Source organism: Alligator mississippiensis, chromosome 15, assembly GCF_030867095.1.
Source record: "Alligator mississippiensis isolate rAllMis1 chromosome 15, rAllMis1, whole genome shotgun sequence".
In the NCBI taxonomy this organism is placed as follows: domain Eukaryota; kingdom Metazoa; phylum Chordata; order Crocodylia; family Alligatoridae; genus Alligator; species Alligator mississippiensis.
In genome coordinates, this window is record NC_081838.1 from 34,970,853 (window position 1) to 34,992,650 (window position 21,798).

The window sequence follows — 21,798 nt, forward strand, 5'->3', positions numbered from 1 at the left end:
AGTTGCAGAGAAAAGTTGGGAAACATATCCCCTAAAGCTAAGGCAGCAGTTGAAGACCTCGAAATTTATTATTATTATTTTTACCTAATCACAAGATCGCTGGGGTTTTGGTTCATTATTTTTGAATCGTGAGTTTGGCAGTAGTGGGCTTGATCTTTTCTTTTCTTTTGTCTTCTCTCTCTCTGCCTTTCTTTTTTGGAAGCTTTTGAGACCAGGATAATTGTAGCTTACCCTGAGCACTATAAAAGTGGATTGATGTGGTAGACTTTCAAGCACTTTAAACACAGAGATGTATTGGATTCAGTGAAGCTACATAAATCCAATCTGAGCTGAGTGAAGAATTAGTCTTGTGGTTTCCCATTTCCACTAAATAGAGAGCTGAAAAATAGAGAGCTGAAAATTGTGCTTTGGTCCCACCAGGATCTGGTCAGGAACTTTTGTCAGCAGCTGTTTCCAGTAAAGCCAATATAAGGCTCCCCTGCTTTTCAGATTGAAGTCTGAAATTGTCCTGTGTTTTAGTGCTACCAAATTTCATAATGGAAGCAATGGTTTAATTTGGCTGCAGTCAAACAGTGCAGCTATCCTCTCAGTGTGAAAATAACTGAGCTATGGTTAAATCAATAGCCTGCTCACCTGACTAATTTAATTTGTGCTCTCCATCCAAAAAAAAAAAAAAAAAAAAAAAAGATTAAATTTGAATAATTTAAGCTGTGACTTACCAGGCAAATATTGCAACCTCTGACACATACGTTTTCACTCTTTGTGATTTCAGTGCTGTGGGAATACACCCATAGTTAAGTTTACTATTGAACAATTTCTCCAAAAAAAGATCTTATGTTCCTCTGGTCCTATAGAGATGATTGGAGCCAATTGACACCTATAGAAATTATTCTGAACAGCTGTGGGATATAATAGTGAATGATGTCCTTTCTACACATACATGAAGAAAAAAATCAATAGCAGGGATAGTATTAAAATCTGTGGGATGGTCCAAAAATACTTTAACAAAATGCATCATTTTCTTTCAGGCTGCTGCTACTCGTTGTTAGTCTGACAGTGACAGTGTCTTGTTATGTAGCACATACATTTTCTTAGAGCAGAGTGCCCGCCAAAAAGAGAATATACTTGTGCTCTGTGTGCTCTATAGACACTAATTTGTCCGTCCCATTTTTGTAAGTAAACCTGTACCGCATAGATTCATGATTGAAGAAAATCCAATATGAATTACTCTGCATCTTCTCTTGATACAAATCCTGTTAACATCAACAGGATTAGTTCATAAGCAAAAGGTCCGCAGTAGGCACCCGGTGTTATGCTCACTACCATGACTGTCACAACTAGTGCTGAGGCTGCTAGCTGGTCAACCACGAATTTGCCACCTGAACTGGAATCATTCTGGGAAAAGTAGCTGATCCCAACCTTACATATATAGCTTTAATGGTTTTAACTTGTTTGCAGTAAGTTGCACATGGCAAGTTCTTACTCAGTTCAGCTGGAGGATCCCTGTGATTGCTTATCTAAGTTTTTTACCTTTTAAGAACGTACTGCTGACTTTAAACCTCTTTCTTCAGCAATGCTAGCCATAGAAAGCTACATCTAAAATGTAGCAGCCAAAACCTGCTGCAATTCTGGAAGGTCTCAGGTAAGCCCAGAGCAGATGGCATTTTGCAGCTTTTATATCGTAGCACCTGTGAGTCCTCATTACTGTAATGTCTGAGCATCTCACGACCCTTTCCTTGGTGAGTTAGGGATGTGTGGTTATGGAGCACAGATGGGAAACCAAGGAGCTGAGGCTAAGTGACTTGCTCAGCATCTTGAAGGCAGTTTATGGCAGAGCAGGGTTTGCCATAAACAGGGTCCCCCAGTCGCTAGCCACTGAGCCATCCTTCCGGTTGCTCTCTTCCATTGGAGAGTCTCTTCTTAAGGGCCAGGTTTTACATGCCAGAATTTTGCTGTCGGGTAGTTTTGGGGGAAACTAAATGTGATTTTGTTAAAAATGGAAATAAACTAAGGCAGCCCTGCTGTGTAGGCTGCTGATTTGGGCCTGCTGCCTAGCCTGAAAAGGCTTCTAGCATAATTCACCCAGCACCAGGTGCTGCGTTACACCCCTGTGCTCAAACCTGTGGTGTGGAATTGTCTTCCCACGTTTACGGCCAGTTCTTGAAGGACTCCTGTACACCGCTCTGGCCCTTTTAGACCACTCTGGTCTCAGCCAATGGGGCTTGAAGCAGGATAAGGACCGTAGGCCAGATTTATGCGTTGCCATTTTTGCCAAATCTGGTTCCACCTTAGTTAATCCAACAGGTACAAAGAGAAACAACCAACAATTTAAACAAATGCATTGGGAACTAGATTCCCAAACTCAGTCCTGATACTTCCCAAAAAATCAATAGGAAGTGTCCCAGCGCTGATCACAGCTGATTTCAGCCCAAAGTAGGAATTTGTATGGCTTGGGTCATAATCCTGAAGATCTTTTCTTGTCCAAATGGTTAGAAATCAGCAGTATTTTGTTAAAGTTTGAGGGTTGTACATTTTAATGGAGTTTAATGCTAGTTAGTACCCAAATGCAGTGTATAAATCCTGCTTCCTCACTACTAATTCAATGGCATGTCTAAAATGTAGTCAAGCTCACTGAATTTAAAGTAACCCTGATCAGCGTGTATTTATGTAACCTGATTTTTTTTTTAGCACCCCATTCCCCCAGTGTAAATAGCAGCTTCCTACACCGAGTAGCACCAAAGCTGTGGTTACAGAGGGTAAGGGCAAATAATGTGCAACTCATATAGTTGTTTGGGGAGCTCTTTTATTTTTGTAGGGGAGCGGGAACAGCTTTTGTATTATGATTTGCAAGGCTAGATTAATTCTGCAAACAGTGGAGACGCCACATTATTCTCTTAAGCATCTTTGTGAGACATTGAAATGTTTTTCTGCCAAAGACGCCATGGCTCTAATTTGGGAGAAAGAAGCCCCAGTGGTTGCTGGCCCAAAGCATCTTTGCAGATAGCCAAAACTATGCAGCCATTTCAATCCAAAGGATCTGTCCCTCTTGGTAACTGCTGCTAGGACATTTCACATTGCTTTTCCCTGTCTGTAGTTCAGCTTCCCAGAAGACATTCCTGTATTAATTCAGAGAGGCAGGGCCCAGTTTCCAGGCGATTCTGGCTGGCCAGGACTGCTTGGCAGGTGCAGTCAGGTACTAAGGGTAAATGTTTTAATGATCTAAAAACGATGCCCCCAATTATTGTTGGTGCCTGTTCATAGCAGCTGCTTTGAGTGAAGTCACATTCTATAAGTCTGGCTGGTGAGTTCTGCATAGACTTCTGCAGTCCGGCATTGTGCTAGGTGCACTCCAGGGCAGAGTATGATTCATATCTACAGTGTGTGTGTTTATATGCAGAATACATAACTAGGTATCTATACATAGATAGTATGTGTGTATGTGATTTGTCTGTATGTGAATAAGTACGTATTCACAGAGTTATGACATATTTGTGCGTGTATATGATTGTATGTAATTGTGTTGAATGTGTAATAGGGCTCATGTAAGAAAAGGTCCATGGTTGCATTGTGTTACCCCAGCGTGAAACACCAATGTGCTGGAATTCACACCATTTCAGCTGTGTCTGTTTAACAGAACGCATGCTTCTGCAGATCTGTCCCCCCCCCCCCCCCCAACTTAAATCTGTGAAGTTAAACCATTGAAAGGTACAATTCCCAGCATTACAGCAGTGACTTGTCTTTTTAAAGCAGTCTCTTAATGAACTGCAGCTGCATATCCCTTGGTTGGAATCGTGCCTGACTTCCTCATTATTTTAAATAAATATCTGCCTGACCAGGTAAAACAATGGAAATGCCTTGACCAAGCTTGTCACCTGAGGTCATTGGTTTGAATCCAGTTTGCTCTGAAGCCAGCCCAAGTTGGCTAGTGGCAGTGTGATGCCTTGTGTAACAATTAGTTGGTGGTGCTAGTCCAGCCTCTCCTGGGCAGATGTACACATCACAAACCCCCATCACCCTAGGCACTACAAAATAGCCTCATTGACCTTTTTCAGCAGCTGAGCAAAAGATTTGCTTTGTGCCTTGGAGACTGAACAGCCTTCCCACGTGTATATGCTCCAGCTCAGGAATAAAAGTGTATTGGTGGGACAGCATGGGAAAAGCCTGAACTGCTGCTGGCCGTGCTGTACCTACTGCATGGATAGATAGCGTCATTGTCTAGGTTGATCAGTTTGGCGCCTTTTGTTAACATTCGGTAGTGGAGACGCACGATGCACATGGCGCTGCACGGTGAGTTTTCAGGAGCCATTAGAACCCCAAAAGCAGGTTTTCAATAATATTCACTGTCATTAAGGCATACAAATAAAGGGCCAGATTTTGAAAATCACTGGGAAAGTTTCTTGAAGTAAGTCCCACACTAATGAAAACCTGCATCCAGTGGATCAAGCAGTGGCATACTGACGAGGTAGGCACCGGGGTGGCGGGGGGCCCTCCAGAGGGTACTCGGTCCCCCGACACCACTTCCACTTTTGTCGCTGGTTCCACCGTTGACATTTCTGGGCTCAGCGATCGGCTGCTGGGGGACCCCCTCCATCCCTCCCCCCCACTCAGCAATGGGCTGTGGATGGGGGGGAGGTGTTATAAATACTTATAAACTATTGTAAGCTGCATATAAAACTCATTAGCAATGAATAGCCACAATTAAAACATCTACCAGCCCTTTATAAATGATTAAAATGTGCCCTCTGTGAAAATGGAGACTGTAGAGTTAGAAATGAAATAACGTAAGTCGGAAGATGAGTCTTTTCTAGGGTGTGGAGGGCGCAAGCATTTTAACATTTATACCATGGCAGCCTTCAGTTGAGGATAAGAATACAACTGCACTAAACTCCACGTTTGGAGGGTGTTAAGTAGCTTGCAGGCCTCGCACTTATTGTCTACACAGGAGTGAGTCTTACTCACTTCCAAAATAACGTTTTTGTGGCTGTCACTCCCCACGGTGGGGTAAGTTTGCTGAGGCCCTGACCAGTTTGAGTGGGTTTGGTTGTAAATATTAGGCCACCTTCTTGATCCAGTAATTAAATAAGGCTTTAATATCCTTAGAGAAATCACCCAGAGAAAGAGTTATGGAAACATTCCCTCTGTGGCTTGTAAAATGGGCTGTGTTACAATGCTATCGACATGTTTAGTGAATCTTGTCTTGCGTTAAAAATGGACCTGGCTGGTGCTCCACAAATGCCAGGACACTCATTTTCCACTTTGAAACTTAAATTACCATACGCTAATGGAATAACCTGATACTGCAAGGCTTAAATGTTTCCCTCTTCAGTAACATTAGAAGTAAAGACAGGTGACTTTTTTAGCCTTTTGAATTGTTCCAAGGATGAAACAAATTTACATTAATTAACAAGTGCCCAGTTTGAATTATTGTTATAGAGCTTCAGGCCCAATTAACTAACTCCAGGATGATCTTCAATATAAATGATAACCTCAGACACAATTACTGTGCAGGAGAGGAAAGGAAAGTGGGTACATGGCATATTATATGCCTCAGTATTGTCTTGAATTTAAAGAGCAAATTTTAATTTAGAGTGGAGCAAGGAAAGGAGATGTTTCATTAGCATTTTTTTTTTCTTAATACCTTTTCCAATTGATTTGGATTTTTCCTTTCTTTCTGAAAATTAGATTGTGATAACACCAGGTTTGGTAGCTGTTACAATAAGTTGAACCCAAACTGAGTTTTTAAAAAAGTCTGGTGATTATTAGGGGTTCAGATCCTCTGCTGGTAAAACGTGGCGCTGTTGTGAAGCTGAGTAGAGTTTTGTCTTGCTGCTGCAGTGCTGCTGTTACTCAGAGGTATTCTGCCCTCATTCAGCTTGTCACACCTGGCAACAGGCAACAATTTACACCTGTCACCGAGCTCCTCATTAGTACCACTGCAGTATCTCCTGCTGTAAGCCTCTTGGGCATGTATTTACAGCTCCCCTTTTGTGCTGATCTGCATTTGCAAGAGCCCTGAGCCCCAGAGCCTTGCCTCCTTGTTCAGATTATATTAGCTTGTGCATTTAGGTTTGGAAATGCCTGGCTCCATGTCTCTGTCAAGAAGTTGCAGCGCATCTGAAGCTGAGAACTTGGAAGAGTAAGGGCAGACCTCCTCGCCAGAGTTCAAATTTGTAATGACCCTTTACTTTGCCCAATGGAAAGTGAGTATAAAATGCCACCTTATTGCTCGGTGAATGTTTCACAACCCCCTGCCACCCCCTCTGCAAGCAGAGGGCCAGGTTATATGAGAAGAAAAGCAAGATAACATTAGGTGTAGAAAGATGACTAGCCTGTGCCATACAAGACTAGTCTCTGATCTGAAGCTCTGCTGCAGACATTTGCTCAAATCATGTTTAGCTTGGAAGGATTATGGGGCGATTGGTTAATAGTCTTCAAATACTTGAATGGGGACTATAGAGACAATACCGGGATGGACTTTTCTCCGTGGTTGTAGGAGACAGCACTAGAAGAAATGGCCTCAAACTGCAGCAGAAGAAATGGAGGTTGGAGATTGTTAGGAACTTCCTGACTGTGAGGTCGGGCATTGAAACGGGCTGTGTTGAGAAGCTGTTCAGTCTCCATCCCTGGACATTTTCAAGACAGACACTTGCTGGGATGGTTTAGTCAGGGGTGGTCCTGCTTCGAGTGGAGGGGACCAGGTGACCTTACGAGTTCCCTTCCAGTCTTACTTTCCTGCGATCCTATGTAGATCCAGATCCCCAAAGGTATTTAGGTGCCCAACCTGCATAGAAATTGTTGCAGTTCCTCATGTATAAATTGTCACTTCCTTACCTCACAGGAGGATAGAAATATTTTTAGTTGTTAATTAAGAAAAACAATCCCCCAAACTGAAATGTGTTCATTTGGGGAGCAACTAGTAGTACCATTTCTAAAAAAAAAAAAAAAAAGTGCTTAAAGGGGCAGGCTTGTTTCCTGTTGTTTGGTCCAAAAGTGACAATATATGTCAAAAGCAGGGCTGCTGCTGATAAACCAACAAACACAACATTTTAAAATTAAGATGCCTTTTCTTTTGAACAATATTTTCAATGGCCATTTCCAATGCTGATTTATTCTAAATTAAAGCACACAAGAAGATATATTCCTGATGGATGCCTGTAGACCTTCCTTTCTAAGTAATGAATATGTACTTCTGCTGCATCCTCAAGCTGTTCAAGAGAAGATGAATTAGCCAGGGGGACAGGATGTGGTAGATTCTCCATCCTTTTCTGTCTTTCAGAAATGTATGAGGCAGAAGCTATGGACTTCATGCAGAAATGTTGGGATGAAGTTCTTTGGCAGATGTTACACAGGCCTGGGTTTTGAAACGGTTCCCCTGGCCCTATGTTTTTTAATCAGTTAAATGAATAAGACAATGACTTGGCTGAGGCAGTCATAATTAGAGCTCTACATGCACTTTGAAAGTTTTTGTGAATGGGATGACATTGGTAGGCAGCCAATGAATCTAGATAATTGATTAGATGTGGTGGACAGTATTTTTAAAAATTTAATTAGCAAAACGAGAAAAAATGCATAAAGCTTTTATGAATAAAACCTCCATCTGTCAACCAGTTAGTGGCTGGGGCTTTTCAAACTGTGGAAGAGCTTGAAAAGTCCAACTCCTGTGGCAGTCAATAAAAATGTACTATGTGACTATGCAGGGCTTTTGAAAAGCTGATCATGTGAAACAGTTTGAGATCGTTTGTTTGGGGAATTTTTTGTTCTTTTTTACATGGGGACAGCACCCTCGTCCCTCCAGATTTCACAGATAAAGGGTTCAGCATGTGTAAGTTTGTGACTCCTGTAGTTCTCCAAAAAAGACCTTACAACAGGACTCAAACACATCTTAAATGCACAGAAACAAGAAGACAAATGTAAAGAATTTGCAACACAGTCTTATTTTTTAGAATCCCGTGATTTAGAAATCATGAGAGTCAAAATGACCCCCCGCCACCCTACTCCCCAGATTTGCTATTATATTGATTGGGAGCTGAATTAAATAAATGCAGTCATCAGTCTAGATGATAAAGAATGGATTGCAGTGTAAGCAAGGTTAGTGGTTATTAGTTTTGATAATTTTTGCAGGTTAGTGATGATAGCGGGCAGGACACCTTGTCATTTGGAGCATCCAAACCTCTATATGACATCCTAAACTTCTTCATGTAAGATTTCTGTGATTCCTGTGCCTAGATAGACCTGGACTAGAAATATCAAATGACATTTTCATTCCTGTCTTGTACACTTTCCTGACTATTGAACTAGTTTTCTCACTATGGTTTGTGAGAAAACCAAGAACAAACCCAGACTGTTGTTGTTGACTGAAACGTTTTGGGGAGCGGGCACTGGTGGAACCGCCAAAGATTTCAGTTTTGGGGGTTATGGTTTTCCAATTAAAAATCAAAAGTTTAGGAGAGAACGTTCATGAAATTTTCAAGCACCAAATAAAGCTATTTTCTTGCTAAGAGTGTCTAGAATGAGGACAGTTCTGGCATTTTGTCTCATAGAAAAGGAAGTGATACAGAAGCCCAGGAAAGAAAACCACGTGGAAATGTTTTCAGTCTTTTTAGATCTTCCTTGATCTGGGGGTGGGGGAAGAAAACCTGATTCAATTCAGCCTTAGTTGTTCTGTGTACTTCTTCTTAGCGAACTGTCTATTCCAAGTCCCAGGATTCCAGACTCTGGCACCATTTATATTAGGAAATATTATTGGTCTTAAATCTGAATGAGCATAAAAATGATGCTGATCATGATGACACGTTGCTTTCATAATCATGTCATTACAATTAAACCTTGAACCTGGTTTGTTGCCTCTGACATGGGACTAGCTTTACAGCTTGATCTTGATAATTGTAAATCACCCTCATAGTTAGTCATGCAGATGAATCCAAATTCAAAACCTTGAACCATTATATGCAAATGGCCCCAAATCATTATAAGAGGATAAAAGGAAAACCTGGATCAAGACATATCCCAATAGTGAGAGGTTGGGATTGTGGAACAGGATGAAAAATGCTGATTTGAGCCTATTTCTGTGTTTTATTGGCAGTGAGGAATTTTGCTTGGCCCTAGGCAATGAAAGCCAAATACTGAACTCTTTTGGCAGGTGTGACTCCTGAAGTTGACTGAGACTGGTTGAGAGAGAGAAAGCAGAGACTGTTTGGTGACCTTGATTTCATTTAAAGCTGATTGCAATATTAAACCCTCATTTTTTTTTAATGTAAGGAAACACTCCTACTGGAGCCAGTCATCTTTTTGCTTGATAAAGGAATAAGAAATCTAGAAAAAAAAAAAAAAAACAGGTGTGGAATCTGGCCCTGAAGGATGATGGGATTTTATTTTTGTTAATACTGGTAGAATGAATAGTGGTAGCATACAGAGACCTCAGATAGGATCAAGGTTTATTGTGCTAAGTTCTTTCTAGACACATTGGCTATTACTTTCAGACTTTCTACAGCACATAAAAATGAGGACAGATTTTCTAAGGAGCTCGGATCCATCTTAGGCCTGTCAGTAAGTGGACAGATTTTCTGAAAATATTTACACATTAAGGGCTGAACCATCTGGAAAATCGGGTCCATGCATCAAGAATCGTATGCCCCTGATTCAAAGCCCATTGACATCTTTCCAAAGAATTTAGCAGGAGTTGGATCAGGCCCTCAAATAAGCAAGGTAGATCAAGGTTGGGAGATGAAACGCTACAGAAGTGATGGTTGCACAGAAAATCAAAGTAGAAACCATGCATCCTGAGTCCCAGGCCAGTGCTCTGTCTGTGAGACCTGACTGCTTCTGAATTTGGAAAAAGGTGTTTGTAATTATGCCTCTCCAGCCTTGCATTATGTAACCTGGGTGGCAGCCCAGTAGTTGCCACCCTGCCCCATACCAGGGATGGTGTGGTGAGAGTGGGGCAGGGCTTCTGGTCAGCACCAGTTAACTTCCCAGTCAGCCCCTGCTGTCCACAGAACAGCATGTGGTCCCAAGCAGGTCTAACACTTAACTGATTTAACTATTTACACTTTATTTACAAAACAAGAATAATAGGAAAGGTGACTTACATGTGAACTTCAGTGGCATAACCAGAATCACAAAACAAACCCGAATGCATTAGTCAGCCCTCGACTCAAGACCCCCGGGTAGGGGAACTGGCAGCTTTCAGCCGCTGCTGAAGTGCTACCACAAGGAAGCAGGGTGCTCACTCCCAGCAGCTCCAACAGGCTTCCCAATAAGTGACAGACTGGAACAGGTTCAGCTCTTCTGGTCTGCAGCAATCCAGCTGTATCAAATCCCAACCCCACAAAGAGGCTGAAGAATGACCCTCCATGGCTACCAAAAAGGCAAGCAACAGAGTAGGCTCCTGCAACAATCAGCATGACCCCTGCACAAAGTTCAGGGACTCCATGTGATGACCATCAGCTGCAGAATAAGGGACAGGACTGAGTCCCCTCTGGAGCAGTCAGTGGCAGAGGGTCAGCAGCACAAGCAGCTCCCAGGGGTCATTGCTCCAAACCCCTGCTCCAGATGACTGGCCGGGCACCTGACATGCCTCGCGGCTCACCAATCCCGCTCCGAGCAGCGGCCTGCACCCCGAGCTCCCGGAGACCCTCGTCCTGGTGCTCTGCTGCTCCTCCAGATCCCAGCACCTTGCCTGCTGCTGTCCTGCTTCCCCAGGGAAGGTGAGGGGTTTCCTCAACTCACCGGCCCTGCTCCGGATAAGGATGCTGCCCTTGCTCCTGGCTGCTTTGCCCTCTCTGCTGCAGGGCTGGAGGTACGGCCCACTGCTGCTGCCTTCTTCTTCCAGGGCCGTCGAGGCTCTTCAGAGGGGTCTCTGCTCCCTCGACTGGGTCAGCTCTCCCCAGCTCTTCTTAGGCCTCCTGCATCGTTCCCCAGAGTCACTGTCAGCAGCTCCCACACCAGTTCAGCTGCTGCTTTTATCCCCTCTGGCAGTCCCCCCCTGGCTTGCAAACCGGGCAGCCAGGGCTTGGGGTGGGGGGCCATTTTCAGTCTGTTTACATTTCAACATTGTGCTTTTAATTAAATACCCTTTACGCAGATGCTAGATTTGTGTATTTTACAGCCCCCACCTAGTACCTTTAACAGTATTTTTATTATTCATCTATAAGTGTCCCCCCTCCACACCAAGCCCCCTGCAATGAATAAAGGGATTAAAAAGAGCCTATAATTTGCACAAGAAGAAGAGGGTGGTTTGGGCATGCAGTTTGCTAAATATGCAAGGATGCGGTGTTGTATTTGGTCAGTTATAGTAATTGCAGGAAAATCAATGGTATAAATGTTTAATAATCTGGGAAGGAAAATGAAGTGCGGGAGGGAGGAAGCAATACTGTGTCTTTAATTTTCTTTTCTGAAAGAGGAGCGTGCATACCAATGGCAGGATCACTTGTTCATGCCTGTAACATGTGATCCGTTCTCTCCAGTGGAGGGCGCTCAGTGCATCACAAACACCCACACGCTCCGGAGCATCCTCGCTCTCTGGAAAGCCTGCCCAATTTGACAAGAGCTGCCTCTCACCACATCTACAAAACACTTTCAACCTGACCAGCTAAATGGATAAATCTGTCTGGCATAGCTCTTAAACAGCACAGGACACCTGCTGGCTTCAAGAGTTGGAGGATGGATTGCTGCACCTGAGAACGGCAAAGGGCAGCAGAATAAGGGGCGCTAGGTATGGGAAGATTTTATTTTTATTCCTCCCAGAGAAGTTGGTTTACTTGCTGTGCTATAGCTCTTAAATGCAGGTTGCCATGTAAAGGTGATGGTTCTCTGATGACTTACACAATGGCTCTCATAGCTTAGTATCCCCCCCCACCCCACCCTGCCTCTGCTGTACCCTCCCCATCCCTGGTCCTGTCTTCCCCACCCCCCTCTACTCCCTTCCCCTGTCCCTTCTTTTCCTCATCCACCAAATTCTTTGTTGTCCCCTCTAGGAAACTTTGTGTGGGTTACTGGCATGCCTGTCGGATGGCAGTGATGTGAGTGGCAGCTGTGCTGTGGCATGAAGGTTGTGATGGTTTAAAGAAAGGAGCCCCGTGTAAAAAAAGAAAAAAAAAAAAAAAGAGTAAGAGAAAGAGAGAGGAAGAAGATAACAGCTGGAGGAAGAAAAAAGGGAATACACTTGTGGATGACAAAAGGATGGGTAAGTGAACTTTTTTTGTTGCCTCCTTAGCACAGCTGCAGGTGTACAGTATATTTTTTCAGCTGGATTATTAGCTGATGGAGAGCGGGGACCAGTCTGAACAGCAGCAGTGTAGTCCTTTGCCAGGTGTTCTTGCTATTATATTTTTCGATTGTGTATCCCCCCCTCTGCACAAGCACACACACCTTTCCCCCACCCCCCTGCCACAGTTGTTTTATATGTAATTAATCTGTAAATGCATGCACGGAGCTGACAACCACAGCGAGTCCATTCATGATCCAACTTGCCCATACGCCTCTAAATAGGTTTCTGTATCCGTCTGAGGTGCGCACGTACGAGATTTCCTTTGGGATTGTGTGCACATTAGATAAACCTGTATTGAGATTATGCAGGTGGTCAGGAAGGATTGTGAACAGTTTGCAGCATGTGGGAAGTAGGCAAGAGGGGGGTGATTTTGTAAGTTTTGGGAAGGCTGACTTGGTTTGTCAATAAATATCCCTAGTATAGCTGGTGGATCTCCAGCAATCATTTGCCTTATTTTTTCAAGTGTGACAGTTTTAATTTCCATCTCCCTCCCCCCAACTCTGCAACAGCTGGAACATATTTCTCACTGGCTGCTGCTGGCACACAGGCAAGAGGGGAAGATCAGGATTTAAATTAGAGACCTAACCATTGAAGTGAAAGAGAGAGACACATAAGGGCTTTTTAGATTAAGAATGATTTCACTTACTGCCTCTTGGTTTAACATTGGAGTTAATAACTGCAGCACAGGGTGTGTGCATGTGTGTGACAAATAATAAAATGACTATTTACAGAGAAGATAACAGGCCTTTAATCAATTCTCCTGATGGAAGAATGCAGCCAAATGGTGGGTGGGACTACAACATTGGACTGAGCCAGGGGGGCTCAAAATTATGATTTCCTCTGAGAAAGTGTGTGTGTGTGCAGGTTGAAATTTCTGAGACTTGCCACAATTATTCAGAGACTGTGCACAATCTGACTGCTCTCCCAAAGCAGCATAGATAATGCGGAAGGATCAGCCTGATAGCGGAAGTGCAAAGCATTCAAATCAGCGGCAGTGAGGAACAGCAAGGGGGGTCCAGATGAAAATATGACTCTCTTGAAATGTAACTTATTGTAAATAGTTACTTAGTGTGTGGTCTGGTGTGGGAAGCACCACAGGAGAGCGCTCCAGTGAGCGGTGCTCCCAGCCTGTAGACAGAGTGGGAGTAGACCGAGACCTATTGGCACCCCAGGATCCCAAGAACTTGGACATGGCTGCGGGTAGTTCCACCACCAGGGTCACACAACATTGGTATAAAAGTGTGTGTGCATACATATACACACATACTCATACTTCTATATAGGTGTATGTGTGTGTACATGTGTATATATACACACATACATGTAGGTATGCACATGCAGTACATAAAAATAACACATGTACAAAATAATAGATATTCAAATATCAGTAGATGTGTTTACATCCATATAATGCACATATAATGCGACCTTGAAAACTAAATTGTGAGCTGTGTATATTAATGAAGGCATTCTCATAATATCGGGGTCCCCTACATCTGATACACAATATAGATAATACACATGTATGCTTTATGATAGTGTTTGTGTATGGGTGTTTACAGTGCATGCTTTTGTTTTTCCCCATGAAAAAAGATCCCTCAATGCTGGTTAGAAAAAGTAGATGAAAACCTTACATTTTGCAATAAAGGCATGTTTCAAATGCAGGTCAAACTTTATTATATGTCAGCTGATCACTGTAGCTCCTTTTTATACTCATTTTTTTTGGGGGGGTGGGGTGCAGGCTGGCAAAGATTTACAAGCAGCTGGGTTTATTAAGAAATATTTTACTTCTTGTTGAACTACCAAAGCAGGGGCTGAGTTTCCAATCGAACCCTGCGGTGAGTTCAGAAGAGTCACTTGACAGATACGTTTATTGTTAAAACCTCAGCATCCAGTGATAAGGATATATCTGCTACACGGTGTGCGTATGTACATGAGATCAAGGGAAGAGCAGACAGGCTCTCGGCCCATCTTTGAGATCATAAATCACGCACAAGTAATTGAATAACCACAGTGGTGGTGGTGGTGTGGGTGTGGTGGGTCAGGGAGGCAGGCTAGGAAGTGAAATGATAACAGGCATTTACATAGCAAACAATGCAGGAAGGGACAAACAGGTTGTCTCCAAATCCACTGGACCTCCAATGCCCCAGTAGAAACCCCTTGACATAAGTAATCTCCTTGTGATTTATTTTAATAGTTTTACAACGCACATTTGTCTTCTTTTTAATATTGCAGTTTTCCATTTAACGAAGCAGCTGAGAGGCATGAGTGTGGTGTTAGTGCTACTTCCTACGGTGCTGTCTGGTATGCTCACTGCGGCTCAGCGCACTTGCCCCAAGAACTGCAGGTGTGATAGCAAAATTGTGTACTGTGAATCTCACACATTCAGAGATATCCCTCAGAATATTTCTGGAGGATCTCTAGGCTTATTGCTGTGCTACAACAGCATCCAGAAGCTTAAATCAAATCAGTTTTGGGGCCTGAATCAGCTCATCTGGCTTTATCTTGACCATAATTACATCAGGTCTGTGGCTGAGGATGCGTTTCAGGGGATCCAAAGGCTGAAGGAACTAATTCTAAACTCCAACAAAATTACTCATCTGCACAACAAAGCATTTCACCTGGTCCCCAATCTCTGCAACCTGGACCTTTCTTACAACAAGCTGCAGGTGTTACAGTCGGAGCAGTTTAAGGGCCTTCGCAAGCTCTTGTTCTTGCACTTGTGGTCCAACTCGCTGAAAATGGGACCAGTCCAAGTTTTTCAAGATTGCCAGAACCTTGATTTTCTGGATTTGGGCTACAACCGTGTGCGGAGTCTGTCCCACAATGCTTTTGCTGGCCTCCTGCAGTTAACAGAGCTCCATCTAGAGCACAACTAGTTTTCTAAAATCAGCTTGGCCCACTTTCCATGGCTCTTCAACCTTCGATCCATTTATTTGCAGTGGAATAGGATCCGGTCTGCTAGCCCAGGGTTACGTGGACTTGGAGCTCCTTGGACAACTTGGATTTATCGGGGAATGACAAGATGGGAATAGAGCCTGGGACGTTCAGCTGCCTGCCCAACCTGCACAAGCTGAACCTGGATGCAGACAAACTCACCAGCATCTCTCAGGAGACCATCAATTCATGGCTTTCGCTAATATAAGTCTCTCTGTCCGGAAATCTGTGGGAATGTACTCTGAAAGATCATACCAGGCACCTAAAATGCCCCAGAGGCCACTTTTTATTCCCAAACCTACCCTTTCTAAACTGGAAGGTAATCAGCCAACCTCCGTTATGCCAAGTCCTTCTCCGGACCTACCGGCACCTGGAGTGGAACCGGAGTACGAGCGTGTTTCCTTTCACAAAATCGTTGCTGGGAGCGTGGCCCTCTTTCTTTCAGTGGCTATGATTTTGCTGGTTATCTCTGTGTCATGGAAGTGCCACCCAGCCAGCGTGAAACAACTCCAGCAGCACTCCCTTATGAAGAGGCGCAGAAAAAAAGCCAGAGAGTCTGAAAGGCAAATGAACTCCCCTTTGCAGGAGTATTATGTGAACTACAAGCCAACCATGGGTGTATCCGTTAATGGATCTGGACCCTGCACGTACAGTATCTCTGGCTCCAGGGAATGTGAGGTATGAACCCTGATCCTCCTAAAACCATTTCAGCAGCTGGGAAGGAGAGGTAAATGTTTGAACCTTTTGCGGCATTTTTAATCACTAGAAAGATTAATGAGCCTTTTTGCTCTTGGGTGTGCTCAGTGTGAAAGGTTATTTAATTAAATGACAACAGTCGGAGAAGTGCCGGTGGTTATTTTCAACAGTGCAGACTTGAAAGAGGTTCATCCAAGGATGAGATTAAGATGGTATAAATAGCCATGTTAAACGCATCTAGAGCCTGAATTTCCTCTTCCCGGGACCCGTTTTACACCAGTTGCTTTACGAGCAGTGCCAGATTATGACATGCTGAGGCCCTAAACTATGTCCATTTTAAGAGGCCGCATACGATGAAAATAATCCAGTGTATATATACTTTTGTCACATAAGGATGAAAATGTCCATATTAAGAGAGTCATTTTCCCGTATCTCCTTTATCTCCTTTATTTACCAACTGCCTATTATAAAACTTGACATTGAGCCAGTTTTCTTTTTCTTGTTTAGAGACCCTTCATATTGTGAGGCCCTAAAGTGTAGCTTAAGTAATTTAAGCCTAAATCCGGGACGGTTTACGGGAGTCACTAACAATGTGCACCGGTGTAACTGGGAGGGGATTAAGGCACCTGCTGGTCTAGGGAACACAGAGTAGAATGCTTGGGGCGGAAATCTGTATAGTAGGGTCAGTATTACACCTGGTGGCTTCTCCAACCTATCTGACAGGGGTTTAAAGAAGATGATGCCGTTTCTCTTTTCCATATTCAGGCTGCTGTTCAGGGATATAATTAAGCACAATGAGACTTGAGCACTGGCTTAACTCACTTGAGTGCTCTGCTGAATCAGGACAGATGGGAGCTCTTGTTTATGGACTTGCCTGAACTTGGGTCCTAATGTAGGGCAAAAGTAAAAAACAACATTTGCAAATGCCTGGTTTGGTGTGTTTTGCTGGAAAGTTTCAACTGAGAGACCAAGAGATGGCAGAAGGGGATGTAGCTCAGAGTTGCACCCTCTTACAAGAGATGTCGTTTTGGCTCTGTAAGTGTAAGTAAAAAAAACTGGCAGTCATTGGGGAGTGTGTGTGTGTGTGTGAGAGGCGCATATACGCATGTGTATATGTTGAGCTGTAATTTTGTAATAATTTGGACATTAATAAATAAGAAAGGGTTGTACTTTAGATCCCCATGGCCCATTTATACATGGTAAGATGTAGTTGTGTTATGCCATTTCAACAAACACTTCTTTGGACAACTGACTTTCTGCTTATGTGACATTGTGCGTCTGCTGCTGTGGTGTTAAAGCCAGGTTAGACTTGGCTTTTCTTATCAATGTAAGCATCCATATGGGAAACATGAACGGCCTGTTGTGGCTCCTTCCCATCCTGGGAATTCTCAATGACTTCTGCAGGATGGGTTTAAACCAGGTTAGGGCTTGGACAGTGTCTTTGACGTTCAGATATGCTAAAATGTAAGGTCAAGATTGGTTAAGTGTAACAACTGATTTTGAGTGACCAACTGGAGATTCTTTCCCAGGACCTGATCTTTTGAGCACTTTTTCTGAAGATCCAGACCCTTTAAGATATATGAATTTGGGCACCCAAAAGCACCAGTCACTTTTGCAACATGTTTGCTCCAATGAGCCAGATTATAAGTAGAAGTCTGTGCTTTCCGTTTAACTTGCTTAAAGCAATATCCCTGCTGAAATCAAGGGACCTTGCATATCCTCACCATTGCCACCAGAAGCAGTGTGAATTAATGTATGGTATTGCTGTCAGCAGTGGTACAGAAAAAAACAACTCAGTGGGATTTCTCTGGGTTTGCCTTGGTATCAGTGTGACCCCCAAGACCTCCTTCTCTTGTCACTCTTGGGTTTGGTTTGGTTTTTAAATCCAGTGTAGCTCCATTAGCTTCAATGAGATTCCCTTTGATTTACGCCAGCACAACTCAGAGGAGAATCGCATCTCTAAAGAATGAGTTAAAATCCAGTATCTGAGTGGCACGACCACTAAGAGACACAGGAGATGCTATATGTCTGAAGTTATTTAAGGTTTGAAAATATCTCTAATTGGTGTGTGATCATGGCAATCGAATAAAAAGGTGTGTGTTTTACCACAGGGTAGTAAATAAAGGGGTTTACATTGCATACTTTCTACAGACCTATAGTGATCTTAATCTGAGATTAACAATAATGAGACTTCAGGCCATGGTGATGCTGCAGTAAAGATCATCTGCTGGGAAGACAAAGTCTGAGCATGTGTGTATGACCGATTGCCTTGCAAAAAAAAAGATGGTTCAAGTAGGGTTTTAAGACCATTTGTACAAGTGCAAGATGGCCTTTAACAGTAAATGTTCAAGTCTTTCTTGTGGATTTAGAAAGCAGGGGTAGCTGAAGATTAGTGTGCTCACAAATGATACAAGTTCAGATGCAAGTAGCAAAGAGCACAATAAAGGCAATGTAATATAAAGGTATTTAATCAGAAATTGGCATTTAAATGGATTCTGATGCAATCTTAAGAAGGACAGGGCAATCTGTATTATTAGCTAAATTACTAGTTGCAAGTCAGCACAGTTCCATGACCTGCATTAGCACGTCTATGTACCTGAGCTGAGATCTGGCCCTGTAATTTCTACAAATTACATGTGCCACCTCCATCCTTGGAAAGGTCTTTGAAAAGATTATGAAGGATCATATTTGTGGGAGACCAGCGGGAAAATCAATGCAGCAGGGAAAGCAGCATGGATTTGTAGCAGGTAGATGATGCCTGACCAATCTGGTTTCGTTTTATGACAGGGTCACAAAATGCTTAGACACAGGAGTAGAGGTGGATGTCATTTTCTTGGATTTAGCAAGGCCTTTGATATGGTGTCTCATCCCATTCTCATAAATAAATGAAGAGGCTGTGACACAGATGCTTACATGGTCCAGTGGGTGGCAAATTGGCTTAGTGGTCGCACCCAGAGAGTGGTAGTAGATGGGTCGCTATCGACCTAGAAGGATGTGGGCAGTGGAATCCAGCAGGGTTCGGTCCTTGGACCTGTACTTTTCAATGTCTGCATCAGTGACTTGGATGTGGGTGTGAAGTGTACTCTGTCCAAGTTTGCGTACAATACTAAATTGTGGGGTGAAGTGCACACTCTGGAGGGTAGGGAACGATTGCAGGCAGACCTGGACAGGTTGGATAAGTGGGCACTACACAATAGGATGCAGTACAACAAGGACAAATGCAGAGTGCTGCACCTAGGGTGCAAAAATATCCAGCACATGTACTGGTTGCAAAGTGACCCTCTCAACAGCACAGAAGTAGAAAGGGATCTTTGAGTCACAGTGGACTCCAAAATGAACATGAGTCGTCAGTGTGATGAAATCACCAGCAAAGCTAACCGCACTTTATCATACACCAGCAGATGCATGACAAATAGATCCAAGGAAGTGATACTTCCCCTCTATGTGGCATTGGTCAGACCCCAGTAGGAGCACTGCGTCCAGTTTTGGGCACCGCACTTCGAGAAGGATGTTGGTAGACTCGAGAGGGTCCAGAGGAGGCCGCTCATATGGTTAGGGGCTTACAGGCCAAGCCCTATGAGGGGAGACTCATGAGGGACCTGGACCTCTTCAGCCTCTGCAGGAGAAGGCTGGGAGGTGATCTTGTGGCTGCCTACAAATTCATTAGGGGGGCAGCAAGGGTTCGGAGATGCTCTGTTCCCCAGGGTGCCTCTTGGGGTAACAAGGAACAGTGGTCACAAACTGACAGAGCAGATTTAGGCTGGACATCAGGAAAAACTTCTTTACGGTAAGGGTGGCCAAAATTTGGAATGGGCTTCCAAGGGAGGTGGTGCTCTCCCCTACCTTGGGGGTTCTTAAGACAAGGCTGGATAGGCATCTGGCTGGGGGCATCTGGCCCCAGTGCTCTTTTCTGTCCAGGCAGGGAGTCGGACTCAATGGTCCTTTGAGGTCCTGTCCTGCCCCAGCATTTAGGACTCTATGAATTTCATTGGTGCATTGGAGAAGTGCAGATGTATGGATCTGTCCTGTAGTCTTAACTTTGGACAAGCGCTTGGATAGAATTCACCGGATTAGACTCCTCAGGGGGATTCTCCTCTCTCCCACCGCTCTGAACCTAGAGTAACTTTGCCGACATCAGTGCAGCTATTCTAGGTTTGTACTAGGGGAAGAATCTTGTTTTTTTTCTTTCAACAATTGAAGGGACCGACCGACTCCACATGGTCGCCACGGGTCGAACGTTTGCAGGCACGTACGGTCAAGTTAATTATATTTACTCAAACAGCCGTGTTCTCAGATCTCTCCATAAAACTCCCATCTCCCCGGTGTCTACCGAAGGTATGAGCATGGCTGCCGGCTGGTGTTCTGTCACCTCTGCTTTTCATGCTGAGGATTATTTCCCCTATTTCCCTCTGTTTGCTAGCGTGTTGTCTGCCAGTTGATATTTGATTTGTAAATTGTTGGTGAAAGGAAATGCCTTTCCATGACTGCTTGTACAGCACCTAGCACAGTGTGGCATTGATGTTTCCAGCCCCTACTGTAATGCAAATATTAAATAATAAGCATTTGCTTCAGTGCGTCTATTCATGTGAACAAAGTTAAGCCCGTGTATAAATATCTGCTGGATTGAGGCCACAGGTTGTCTATGCACCTGCTGGAAAGTTGACCCTGTGTTTTCATGATGATTTAGTATACCTTGGCTATTGATAGAGAAGACTAGAAAAGACATTAAAGCACCTGATTGCTGAAGACTCATGTAACATTCATAAGCTCCTACTATCTTCAGCTTGAATTTAACATTTTTCATCCCTATACCTACCAGGTTCAACTTTGTAAAAGGACAGACATGTTCTGTACAGCACTTATCAATAGGAAAAGAATCTTCCTCGGTATCTTCAGCAAAAAAAAGTTTCATAACTGGGGAAAAGGGGAAGTGGAACATAACAGTATTAATAATTGATGTAGTCAGACAGACGTAGTCCGAGAGGACTCATATTTGTGAGAGAGACACGTAACTCAGGGCCATCTTTAGCAGTCCCGACTGGCTCATTCATTGTTCCCATGCTCAGCTTTCACACACAAGAAAGATTTAGAGGCAAAGTAAAGTCAGGGTCTCAAAAAATTTTTTAAGGATAAGCTGAAGTGGCTCAAGTTTTTATTGATTCCACTTTGTCTTTTTGTAAATCGTTGCCTGTCTTCAAAAATCCTTCCTATCTATTCTTTTTTCAGAGGCAAAAGTGACCATCTCATGGTTTGAAAAATGTGTGGGCAGCAGGAAAGGAAGGATTATTTAATTCACCTTTCCATTTATAACCAGTGGAAGGTTCCTGAAAGTTTTATCAATGAAAATTAGAGATAGTTGATGATTCCTAAGGGCTGTGTAGGATGTCCCTGTTGTTTTCACAGTGTGGATTTTATGGTTAAAAGGGCCTGGCTACATTTTATACCTAACCCCCCGTTTTCTTCTGGCAATCAAGAATTAAAGCAGTGCATCTTAGATTCCAGCTCAGGACAGCACTTGATCATGTAAGCAGCCCCAAATACTTCAGGGACTCCTGTCACCTGCTTAAAGCAGTGTGTGCATTTAGAGAGCTTCCCTGAACCAGGGCATAACCTTGCAAATAAGAGAGCAACAGAAGCAAGTTATATGACTGCATTTACAAACTGGGCTTTCAGAATGACTCTCTCAAATGCAGGTACAGAGTCAGATTCAGCCTTCTTGTAAATGGGTGTAAATCCATTGGCACCCGGTAGTGTCAAATCACAGCATCTGGCTCATCATATTCTGTTTAGTCTACTGGCAAGCCTTGCTAAATAATGCCATGCTTATGATTTTGGCTCTTGCTCTTCTGTTAACCAACTGCAGCTGCTTTATTTTGGTATTTGCCTTGTGTACGTGC

General features: G+C 43.5%; 1 pseudogene; it reads left to right on the plus strand.

Moving 5' to 3' along the window:
• The window catches only part of LOC132245623 (leucine-rich repeat transmembrane neuronal protein 4-like), an 85,160-nt pseudogene extending 67,778 nt beyond the window's left edge, over positions 1-17,382 (plus strand).
• Positions 17,383-21,798: the final 4,416 nt, after the last annotated feature.